Below are 13,139 nucleotides of genomic sequence, written 5' to 3' on the forward strand. Positions count from 1 at the left end.
AAGAAGGGATAACTGTGTGAATAGTAATGGCTTGAAGATATTTCTCACGAATGTATAAAGAATCAAGAGATACAGCCTGTTATATTGTGACAGTAGGAAACAACTAAGGTTGTTTACGGAAACTTTTTGTAACACAAACTAAAGAAGGTTCCCCTACTGTATACGAAATACGCCATTGATTCACAAATTCACAGCCTTGTAAGGTACACGTGCTGTGCTGTGGGGTGATCGGAATGGTTGAGAATGAACACACTTCATATGCCGCCATCGCAGTGTAGACACTGTTATTGCTCCCAGTTCAACAGTCTAATGCTGCTATCATCTGATCTAGAACTTACTAAAAAACTGCCATGTGACATAACATGAAGTCAAATCATAACAGGCATTCCCCACATATACATGTCTTGATAGAAATCCAGTCGATAGAATTCAAGAGCTGATAAAATGCATGCAGATGATAAAAGGCACACGGTTAAAATCCTCGTATCGTCCACGCAAGCTGGTGGCGAACAATATGCGTTTTACCAACTCTTGTAATCTATCGACTGGATTTTTTATCAAGGCATGTATATGTGGGGAGTGCCTTTTATGTTTTGACTTCATGTGTAAATGGCAGTTTTTTAGAAAGTTCCAGAAGATCAGATGATGGCAGTATAAGACGGTTGAAACCGGTCATCTGGGAGCAATAAAAGTGCCTGCACTGCGATTGCGAAATACGAAGCGTGTTCATTCCCAAATTTACAGCCACTGTTTTAGGTGTTTTTTATCCAAGCGCGTGTTTCTTCGAGAAAGGAAACGGCAACCAAGTTCAATGAAGTTAGTGATTTATAAGAATAACAGTGCATTTTGTCGAATTTATCCCTATAGCGAGGCAAACCCTGCATTTACTACTCTTGTTCGTGTAAATGAAAATGCACTTCATGACTAATACTCGAACTAAAAGACCCCATGGCGCTTAAGGTCTCTGTTTCCTAACACACAGTAAGTCCAGAGCGTCACTTACGGAATCAAGGGACTAGGAACTTTTCTGGCAGTACTATTCCTGGCAATGAGCTTACGTTCCAGGCCATTCGACTGCCTGCTAAAGGCACCACAGGCAGCAGGCCGCAGCCGATCCCCGCAGCAGCTGCTACCATGTGTCGTAAGACAGACGCCCCTGTAGAACACAATGAATGCAAGTGTGGCCGGGAGGAGATGGCTGCTGACTGCTCAGGTGCGAAACTAAATCTTTCCAGGTAGTTCTTTCATTTCCATTGGTATACATCTGTATTTTCTTATAGTATGGCATAGCCTAAATATTTTTAGAAAGTCAGCTCAGTACTCAGTGTGTGAAATCTTATGGGACTCAGCTGCTAAGGTCATCAGTCCCTAAGCTTACACACTGCTTAACCTAAAGTATCCTAAAGACAAACACACACACACCCATGCCCGAGGGAGGACTCGAACTTCCGCCGGAACCAGCCGCACAGTCCATGACTGCAGCGAACGAGACCGCTCGGCTAATCCCGCGCGGCAGAGAGTCAGCTGCTTTAGTTTGCAGAAACGCTCTAATTCAACGTGACATTGATAATATTGTATTTCTTAAGATAAGGATTTAAAAAAGATATTTTAATCTCTTGTAGGAACGACAAAAAGGAGGTATGCAGAAGAAATATTACGACGGTGAATCAGTTATTTACATTGTGTATAACACAAATCTTCAATAGAGAATCGTCAGTAACGACCCAAATACACAATTTCGAAATTTCTGACCAGTTATGTTCCAATGTCGAGAATTTCTTTGCAACTGTAATGTTCACAGAATGGGTAGCTCCGAATGTCGTCATCCACGTACTACATACAGTTTTCAATATCACGCCTTTATATTGAGGTTTTCTGCTTACTGATGTCGTCTACCAGTCTTCCATTAGTTCTCCTTACGTAGCCTTTCCGTTCACAATGAATGTAGGTAAAAGTTTGCTTAGAACATCTTTCGTCAGGTCTTCCGGCTGTACGCCCACCTCATCTTCATTTGTACTTCATTATGACTGTAACTTTCTTCTTAATGACATACTGAGCTTTATGTACCTCTTCTCTTATTCTTAAAACAATTACTCAGTTTACCCTTCGGACAGCTTTCAAATTCGATATGGTTTCCTCACTTTGGTACCTATATCCTGTGTAAGTAGGCTGTTTAGGTTTTTATATTGGTAATGCCATGTAGCGCTCTATATGAAAATCAGTGGCTGTGCTGTGTGCAGTCTGTGGCTGGTTTGCGTTGTTGGAATTTGCTATTGTAGTGTTGGGCAGTTGGCTGTTAACAGCGCATAGCGTTGCGCAGTTGGAGATGAGCCGCCAGCAGTGGTGGATGTGGGGAGAGAGATGGTGGAGTTTTGAGAGCGGATGATCTAGACGTGTGTCCATCAGAGACAGTAAATTTGTAAGACTGGATGTCATGAACTGGTATATATATATATATATATATATATATATATATATATATATATATATATATATATATATATATATATATATATACTCCTGGAAATGGAAAAAAGAACACTTGCTGTTCCAACAGGACAATGCACGTCCGCATGTATCCCGTGCCACCCAACGTGCTCTAGAAGGTGTAAGTCAACTACCCTGGCCAGCAAGATCTCCGGATCTGTCCCCCATTGAGCATGTTTGGGACTGGATGAAGCGTCGTCTCACGCGGTCTGCACGTCCAGCACGAACGCTGGTCCAACTGAGGCGCCAGGTGGAAATGGCATGGCAAGCCGTTCCACAGGACTACATCCAGCATCTCTACGATCGTCTCCATGGGAGAATAGCAGCCTGCTTTGCTGCGAAAGGTGGATATACACTGTAGTAGTGCCGACATTGTGCATGCTCTGTTGCCTGTGTCTATGTGCCTGTGGTTCTGTCAGTGTGATCATGTGATGTATCTGACCCCAGGAATGTGTCAATAAAGTTTCCCCTTCCTGGGACAATGAATTCACGGTGTTCTTATTTCAATTTCCATATATATAATGACTTTTGAACACTATTAAGGTAAATACATTGTTTGTTCTCTATCCAAATCTTTCATTTTCTAAGTATGCTTAACAGTAGTTAGTGCCTTCAGTAGTTGTTGTTGTTGTTGTGGTCTTCAGTCCTGAGACTGGTTTGATGCAGCTCTCCATGCTACTCTATCCTGTGCAAGCTTCTTCATCTCCCAGTACCTACTGCAATCTACATCCTTCTGAATCTGCTTAGTGTATTCATCTCTTGGTCTCCCCCTACGGTTTTTACCCTCCACACTGCCCTCCAATACTAAATTGGTGATCCCTTGATGCCTCAGAACATGTCCTACCAACTGATCCCTTCTTCTGGTCAAGTTGTGCCACAAACTCCTCTTCTCCCCAATCCTACTTAGTACCTCCTCATTAGTTATGTGATCTACCCATCTAATCTTCAGCATTCTTCTGTAGCACCACATTTCGAAAGCTTCTATTCTCTTCTTGTCCAAACTATTTAACGTCCATGTTTCACTTCCATACATGGCTACATTCCACACAAATACTTTCAGAAATGACTTCCTGACACTTAAATCTATACTCGATGTTAACAAATTTCTCTTCTTCAGAAACGCTTTCCTTGCCATTTCCAGTCTACATTTTATATCCTCTCTACTTCGACCATCATCGGTTATTTTGCTCCCCAAATAGCAAAACTCCTTTACTACTTTAAGTGTCTCATTTCCTAATCTAATACCCTCAACATCACCCGACTTAATTCGACTACATTCCATTATCCTCGTTTTGCTTTTGTTGATGTTCATCTTATATCCTCCCTTTAAGACACCATCCATTCCGTTCAACTGCTCTTCCAAGTCCTTTGCTGTCTCTGACAGAATTACAATATGATCGGCGAACCTCAAAGTTTTTATTTCTTCTCCATGGATTTTAATACCTACTCCGAATTTTTCTTTTGTTTTCTTTACTGCTTGCTCAATATACAGATTAAATAACATTGGGGAGAGGCTACTACCCTGTCTTACTCCCTTCCCAACCACTGCGTCCCTTTCATGCCCCTCGACTCTTATAACTGCCATCTGGTTTCTGTACAAATTGTAAATAGCCTTTCGCTCCCTGTATTTTACCCCTACCACCTTCAGAATTTGAAAGAGAGTATTCCAGTCAACATTGTCAAAAGCTTTCTCTAAGTCTACAAATGTTAGAAACGTAGGTTTGCCTTTCCTTAATCTTTCTTCTAAGATAAGTCGTAAGGTCAGTATTGCCTCACGTGTTCCAGTATTTCTACGGAATCCAAACTGATCGTCCCCGAGGTCGGCTTCTACTAGTTTTTCCATTCGTCTGTAAAGTAGTTAGAATCTTTTATTTAGCTGGCAGTATTGGCACTCGCTGTTTTGCAGTAGTTCGAGTAACGAAGATTTTTGTGATTCATGAAAGGTATAGTTTATTGTTAGTCAGGGCCATTCTTTTGTAGGGATTAGTGAAAGTCAGATTCCGTTGCGCTAAAAATATTGTGTCAGTTTAAGCATAGCATTTATAATTTTTCTAAGGGGACGTTTCATCTGCTCTCACTGATTGGAACCGCCAGCAATAAACTTCCCATCGGAATTCGTCTTCGAGTACGCTATTAAATGTCTCAATAAATCACAGGGCATTTTCATTCACCTTTTTGCTACTTCCACGGCTCACGTGTTCATTGGTTTCATCGGCTGTTAGAACAGGAATTCGTCAACTGATTCTAGAACATTGCTTCTTTTCTGCACCTTATTCCTTACCGTCGTTTTTATTTTATTTTTTTTTACAACTACTCATGAAAATGACGTTCTCTACTAATAAAGAAGCAACCTAGCTTGACTGTCCAGTTTCAGTGGTTCAAATGGCTCTGAGCACTATGGGACTTAACATCTATGGTCATCAGTCCCCTAGAACTTAGAACTACTTAAACCTAACTAACCTAAGGACATCACACAACACCCAGCCATCACGAGGCAGAGAAAATCCCTGACCCCGCCGGGAATCGAACCCGGGAACCCGTGCGTGGGAAGCGAGAACGCTACCGCACGACCACGAGATGCGGGCCCAGTTTCAGTGGTAAGGGGTCTCTTAAAGCCTTCTGTTATGATAGTATCTTCTCTTAGATACTATATCCATGCCCTGTCCGTGTAGTGGATTGCCTACGCAGAGGACATTTTGTGACTAAAGAAATCTTGTATCTGGTTACAGTTGTAGCGGATACTTAAAATTCGTATAATCTAACAAAAGATACTAATTTTTTCACAGTGTGCTACTCAACTTCGATAGTCTGTTACATACAGCTACTATTTACCTGAGTTAAAAGAAACGCTTAAGTCGTGTGGCACTGTCGGCTGGGAAAGCCTACTGTGTAAGTTCGGCCACCTGTCGGAAGGAACGCGCCTGGGCGCACATTGGTCCCTAACCTTGCTGGCTTGGGTGAGTTAAGCCGTATGTGTATTTGTGGACTGCAGACGAGTGTAATGGAAGCGCGTATAGTGTCGTGCTAAGTTTGTACTGTATGATGATCACAGAAAGGAGAGAGTGAAACCTGGTTAACTCCGAGTCGAGCGCCACCGCAAAGGCGTGCGTAAGCGACTCCAACTACCATTTTGGCTCACTTGATGCGACTGGACTGTTTGGAGGTAGTCCATTGTGCAGGATATGCTGACGCTAAATCTACAAGAGTTTCTCAACATGGTGCATGTAGACTGGCAGCAAATAGTCTTTTTCGTTGATTATCGCCTCACAAGTATCGACGAGACGTGCATTTAGCAGTGGATGAGAAATGGCTACTGCAGCTAATGATGAGCATGCCAGACATGAAACTTAATTGCCAAAATAAGTTGTTTAAATGTGCGCATGATGAACGAATGATGTGATGAAGTAGTACGACAGTAGGAATAACAGCTGATACAAACTTCCTCAAGCTGCTGCTACTATCAACTGTGACCACAACTACAGAGGGCGTTGGAGAGGCCAAATCAATAAACCATATTACCCATATTTCCTGAACAATATTTCATCATTCTAGGACACTTCTGTCGCATGTTGCAAAGGATATTTAACATGTCGCCTTTGTGTAGCACATACCGCTTTTTTTTTTTTTGCCCTGACCCCACGTCAACTGGCATGTCGTCGATTGAATATTATGCCTCGTGCGTCGTCTGCTGGTAAACCCGTTTGTACTATAAACATGGATCTGAAGTACTCGAAGGAAGCTGTCTGAGAGGAATAGTTATCATTTAAAAGGTGTTTGTTTCATTAAAGGCTGATTTTGGCCACCTGATATTGTTGTGCTGCCTTCTATGCATAATATTTTACTCAAATGACCTCGTAAGCTGACTAAACATGATTCTCTGTAAGTCTATCTTTATACAGCTTCGTTGCAGGACCTCAACTGTTCATTATGAAATGTCAACTCAAACACCTACAGCCGTCAAAATTTCCGGTTTTATTTTATTTTTACTTCCAGTTTTAGCATTAGACTACGCCATCTTCCGGCCCCTGAGCGAGGTGCAGGAAGAATCTCACCTCTTGTGCAATCGAAATAGGGGCCAGCATACAGTCACTGGTATCCGTAGACTTCTTTTTAACAAAGTGATCCCTTCCATCATCACTTGCAGACAAACGATCCCTTCTCGGTGCAGTAATTTTCATTGACAACGGTGTACAAGATGCGTTCATGTTCTAAGATCTTCGTTTCTCTTTCTCAGGCTTAGGAGCAGATAGAATTTCGTAGGCACTCTTTGTGTATGCATTACACAGGTGGTAGTAGTGTACGGCACACTGTACTTTAGTGGCTGCAGCGAGATTGAAGACTGGTTTTGATACTAAAAATGACAACGTTTTCATTAGAAGAACAGGGAGTATTCTCCATTAGGGTAGCGTGACGCCCATTGAAACTCGGTGCTAGTTAAACTGTGGTGCGACGAATGCGAATATTGTGTTTTCATGGGCGCGACAGTTAAAAAACAAAACCGGAAGTCGCGTAATAGCGAACCAAAATAATATCTCGCAGCAGCCTGTCTGATAACATGGTGTCGTAAGAGGAAACAGCTGTTTTGGAGAGTCACCGACTGAATTTGAAACATACCGTATTCGTACCCGTCGTTTCCGTGGGATTCGCGTACTCGGTCCTGCATTGTGATCCGAAAATGCGGTGAGTACGGATACGACGAACGGCGATTGACGACCTCTAGGCTCCGCTAATGGCAGTTTATCAGGAGACGTTGATATGTGGTGGTAACATATAGTCGACAACTGTAACATTGAACGAGACATAAACACAAATTCATAGCTGCCAACAAAAAAAGAAATTAAAATTCGCACAAGGTTAAGTGCCCAAAAAATGACGATGACTTTGTTTGGGAACAGTTTACGTATCATTTCCCGAAGGGCAGTACTGAGAAAGGTGAGTGCTACCAGTATGTAGTGAAGAAGCTCCTTCCAGAAATTCCAGAAAAAAAGATCGGTGATGTCTCCACGTGTGGCCTTACGCCGAGACAACGCAGGTAACTATCCCGTCTTAGGGTTTTTTTCGTGAAACCAAATTTGATTTGCTTCTTCTTATTCACATGGCTCCTTCCTATGTTTTGGCTTTTCCCAACGGTGAAAGGACACTGTGGGCGCACTATCGAGCCGCTATTGCATCAGTACTTTTCCAGTGGACAAAACACTTGTAAAAATGCTTTCACAGTGACCTGGCAAGAAAGCCTTGAAAAGTGAGTTGAGCTGCAGGGAGACTAGGTCTCAAATTTCTTGTGTGACTACTTCGTGAAAAAGAAAATTGTAAAACTAAAAACTCCAAGACACCTCGTAAAAGAGGCGATGCCTTCCAATTCTAAAAGAGGAAGAAGAGTTCAAAAACGACGAAACTTCCCTGCAGCAGTGTACTCCTAAACTGGTAGAAGTGCAGACCCTCCGAACGACAGTGGGACGCCCATTGTGGAAGTTCGCTGAGCCTCCCCAGCCTCCAAGCCGTCGCGGATTAGCACCTTGGGCCCGACCGGAAACTTTCCAATTAGCGGCTGGCGGCGTTTGAGTGACGTGCGGCGACCCTCCCCGGCGTGGAGACGAGAGACGAGTCACCACCGGAAGCGGCGGAGTGCGGAGTGCGTGCCACTCGGGGGTGGCGGCGAGGGTCGGCGCGGAATGGCTGGCGCTCAGGGTGGCCTGGAATGCCGCCCCACCCTCGCAGGCCTCAGCTGGGGCGAGCGTGCCTCGCCTGTGTCGCTTATAACGTCACCGTTATGAAGCCTCTCTGACACTTCCCGAGTAATAAAAAATGATTCAGGTAAGTGTGTCTTCGACATCCAAGGCGGACCTAGTACTGAGTACAGAATAAGCGAGTAGTGTAGAAAATCAAGTGGAACTAAATGGAAACTATAAATAATTACAATCATTCATAATTTGTTATTATTTCCTCTACGTGTTTCTGTGGGCTACTCCTCCATTATGACCTGGATTTACGTCAATTAACGTCACGGGCATACTGCGTACACGTCTTCTTGATAACTTGTGGCACTGCTGTCAACAGAAAAGATCACAACAGCTGCCCACTGCAATGGAAAACATACAACGCTAACAGTGAACGTATCTTTCAAACTGTTTCCTGGCTGCTTCGGCAGCGAAGAAAAACGGGGTATCAGCTCAAAGCAACAGTAAAATAAAAGCATTCCACGTTTCTACGAAGTCAAATCCAGTTAGCAGCTTTAAATAACTCCCGCCAAATCAAACTATTCGACTGAATTGAGGCGACACTTCAAAGCTGCGTAGGCAGAGAGTCACAAGAAAACGAAAAAAACCATCAAGTCTTCTGCTCTAGACAGCTAACGCGGCTCCGAGTCAGAGGAGTGCTATCAGCCGACTTCCAGACTGTGGGAACTCCAGTCAATTCCCGAAACTATGTTACATTCAGACGGTTCAGCCAATCACAGGGGTGATGTAGAATGGCTATCTTTTGACTCAAATGAGGGAACTCCCATTAACAGAATTTCCTCGCTTAATGCTCCCTCCTAGTATAAGCGGCGATCAAAAAGTTACGGTTGTTGCATCTTATATTCAGCGTAGCGGGACTTCGATGCGAGTATATAAGCACCGACATATAGGCAAGAGAGTAGTGTGGCATTCGTGACTTTTCGACATGCATTCGGTAAATGCGGAAACATGAAATATGGCGACGGTATTACGAAATGACTCCAAACAGGACCAACGTGCTGTTATTCTTTTCTTGGCTGCCGAGGGACAAACACCAGTAAACGTCAATCGGACAATGAAGACTATGTGTGGGGCAGCATTTCTGTTGAAAACCACCGTTGTGGAGCGGTGCTCCAAGATCCGTGATGGTCGCGCTTCGACACAAGACTACAGTCTGGGACGCCAGCCTACTTTTTGCAGAAGTTACGCCAAATCAAGCGAGACATACTCGAACAACCGCCCTACAGCCCTGATCTCTCCCCATGTGATTATCAGGCCTTCCGTCCCATAAAAAGGGCCTTGAACTGTCGATGATTCCTGTCCGACGAGGATATAGAGCAGGGAGTTACATACTGTCACACGCAGCAGGACATGATGTTTTACCACACAGGTACATTCAACCTGGTGCATCTGTGGGATGATCACATCACTGCTCATGGCTATTTTGCCTGGTTGGCATACCAGGTCTGGACAGTATGGCATCCGAAAGGAAACTTTTAGACCGGCCCTTATAGTATGTTGCCCATTATTGTTCGCTACTTATGTTGGGAACATACGTGACTTCATAACTGTCATTCTTAATTGAGCGTTGTTGACTCCGATCCGATATTCAGTAAGCGCTCTAGAGCTTAATTTAGGTGAACTAGCGAGAATCAACCCTAAAGGAACAGTTGTCAAAGGGAGGGTGACAGTTCTGATACTCTTCACGCTAAGCAGGTTTATTTTTGGAAGGCCATCGCCAACTTGTTAAGTATTTAATGAAATGCATGACACGCAGCTGGTTGTACACTACCCGATTAAAAGTATCCGGACACCCTGGAGTTGACAATATGCTATGTGTCTACCCATCGCCTTTATGATGGGTTGAACTCTGCTGGGGACTCTTTAAAAGAGGTGTCTGAATGTCTATAGAAAAATGGCAGCATGTTCTTCCTCAAGAACTGAAACAGTCAAGGTAGGGATGTTGGCCGCTAGGGTGTGGAGTAAAGTCGACATTCTAACTGATCCCAAAGATGTTCGATGGGGTTCACGTCGGAACTCTGGGCGGGCCAGTCGATTTCAGGTATGTTATTGTCCGTAAACCACTGCCTCAGACATACTCCTTTATGACAGAGACCATCGTCATCCTGATTCAAACCGTTATCGTCTCCGAACTAATTCTCTTCTGTACAAAAGGTTGTAAACTGTGTTCACATCCTTCCGCATTTAGCATTTTCTTAAATACAATAAGGGAACAACACCCTAATCTCTAAAAACACCACTATAATGTAACACCACCACCTCTGTTCTGGACTGTTGACATTACAAATGATGGCATGCAACGTTCTCCAGGCATTGGCTAAATCCAGACCCTTTCATTGGAGTACAACACGGTATGGCGTGAATCTGCACATCAGCACACTCGTTTCCGGTCATCCACTGTCCAGAGGCGTCGCTATTTGCACCTTTCAAGCATCACCTAGCATTGACTAGAGAAATGTGTGGCTTAGGGGGATTTGCTCAACTACTGTACCACACACTTTTTAATTCATCGCATACAGTAATTGTGCTACCACGACTCGTGGTAGCACTTTGGAAGTCACGAGAGATTTCTTCCGCTGATTTCATGCTAGTTTTTACCACCACTCTCCGCAGTGCCTGATGGTCCCTGTCCGTTGGTACATGAGCTGTGCCTTGTCTTGATGTAACTGTATTAGTTCCTTCGCGTTTCTACTTCACAACCACATCAACGACAGTCTAATTGGACAGCTTTAACAGGGTTAAAATTGTGCTAATGGATTTGTTACTCCGACGACATCCAGTGGCTAGTCCACTTTCGAAGTAATTGAGCTCTCCTGACTGACCCATTCTGCTGTTACCACTTTTCTACTGGCAGCACAACACTCCTCGCATCCTCTTACACTGGCGGGTCTGCCTCTCGCGACGTCTGGAGGTGGATGGCGCACTACATACGGGTGTCTGAATACTTTGGATCAGACACTTCATGTCCTTTGTTTTCGTCATCCGTTTCGGTTAACAACCGTCATCTTAACTGCTTTTGATCTGCTTACCGCTGGCATAACCTCTCGGCTAGCTGTTCGAATTTTGCGCGTCCTACAAGGTCTCGTGGTAAGTCACGTATGCCATAGCTTCTCCCGTCAATCCTAGATTGGTCATACGAAGGCAAATTTTGTCAGATCACCCCCCCCCCCCCAAGTTGGTTGCAGCTGAGACGTATTTGGGAAATTCGGTTATCTCCTCCATTGTCTTTGCCAGTAAAAGGCTAAATCACGTTTGCTACGGCAGAATCAGTACAAGGAGCTCTCCAAGTACTTGTTGCTTCTCAGCACACACTACCTCTACTTTGTTCTTATAATGTTCTAAGTCTCCAGCTTTCTGTTCGAGCACTGCTTTTAACCTATCGATCTGCTCCGTCATAGCGGCAACATAATCACCCATACTAGCGTTGCGTGTTTCTACCGGCATCTAGCGTATTCTACTCCTGCCCAAACAATAAAGAAATATACAAGACAATAGGAAATGACACAAAGTTCACACTTGCAGAGTACACTATACACAACGAGTTACTCTAAATTTATTGAAATGTCCTAGCAGATTACAACTGTGTGCCGGACCGAGACTCGAGCTTGGACCTTGCCTTTCACAGGCAAGTGTTCTACCGACTGAGCTATCCAAGCCGACTCACAGCCCATCCCAGTACCTCGTCTCCTAATCCGCCAGGAAGTTTCATATCAGCGCACACTCCACTGCAGAGTGAAAATGTCATCCTGGAAACATCCCCTAGGCTGTGGCAAAGCCATTTCTTCGCAATATTATTTCTTCCAGGAGTACTAGTTCTGCAAGGTCTGCAGGAAGGCTTCTGTGAAGTTAGATAAATAGGTGATGAGGCACTGGGGGACGTAAGGCTGTGAGGGCGGGTCGTCGTTCGTGCTTGGGTAGCTCAGTCAGTAGAGCACTTGCCTGTGAAAGGCAAAGGTTCCGAGTTTGAGTCCCGGTGTGGCACACAGTTCTAATTTGCCAGGAAGTTTCATATCACTCCTCTGCAGAGTGAAAATATCATTCTAATTTTTATTGCCTGCATTCACTACAGTCTCATGCCAAATGACCCCATCGTCGACAACTCAAACGTACTGCTGGCACAGCCTTCGTGCACGGCATCTCATATCTCGAAATATTGCAAAATGCTCACTTGACATAGTTAAATATGACTCAAAACTAAAGAAAAAAAAAACTAAACTCCTCCCGAACAGGCCATGAAGGCCCAACGGCGCCGACTGGCCGCCGTGTCATCCTCAAACCACAGGCGTCATTGGATGCGTATATGGAGGGGCATGTGGTCAGCACACAGCTCTCCCGGCCGTACGTCAGATTCCGAGGCCAGAGGCGCTATTTCTCAATCAAGTAGCTCCTCAGTTTGCTTCACAAGGGCTGAGTGCAACCCGCTTGCCAACAGCGCTCAGCAGACCGGATGGTCACCCATCCAAGCGACAGCGCTTAACTTCGGTGATCTGACGGGAACCGGTGTTACCACTGCGGCAAGGCCGTTGGTTACGACTCACAACGGCTAACCTTAAAAGCAGACCAAGTCAGGTGGTCCAGACTGTTGTAAAGAGTTACCTTCAGATTAAAACAAACGTCGGTATGATCCACCACGACCAAGGAACTACACAACGAAAACGACCTGTCACAAGGTAAAGAAAGTGCTCCTTACTCACCGCCCTGCATTGTGCGAAACGTTGACTGCAAGGTGAGAGACGCTTCTGTGGTGATGACGGCGTCGTCAAAAGCTGGCTCCGGTAATATAGTCGTCGGTGTGTTGACCACTTTCTATCACCATTAGTAGCAGTCGTCAGCGTGGTTGTAAGGTCCGCTTCTGCACACCAACTGTAGCGGTCACTCATCGTGTCAGGATATTTAGTGGGCTTGGAAGCTGAC

Source organism: Schistocerca nitens, chromosome 4 (genome assembly GCF_023898315.1).
Source record: "Schistocerca nitens isolate TAMUIC-IGC-003100 chromosome 4, iqSchNite1.1, whole genome shotgun sequence".
Classification (NCBI taxonomy): domain Eukaryota; kingdom Metazoa; phylum Arthropoda; class Insecta; order Orthoptera; family Acrididae; genus Schistocerca; species Schistocerca nitens.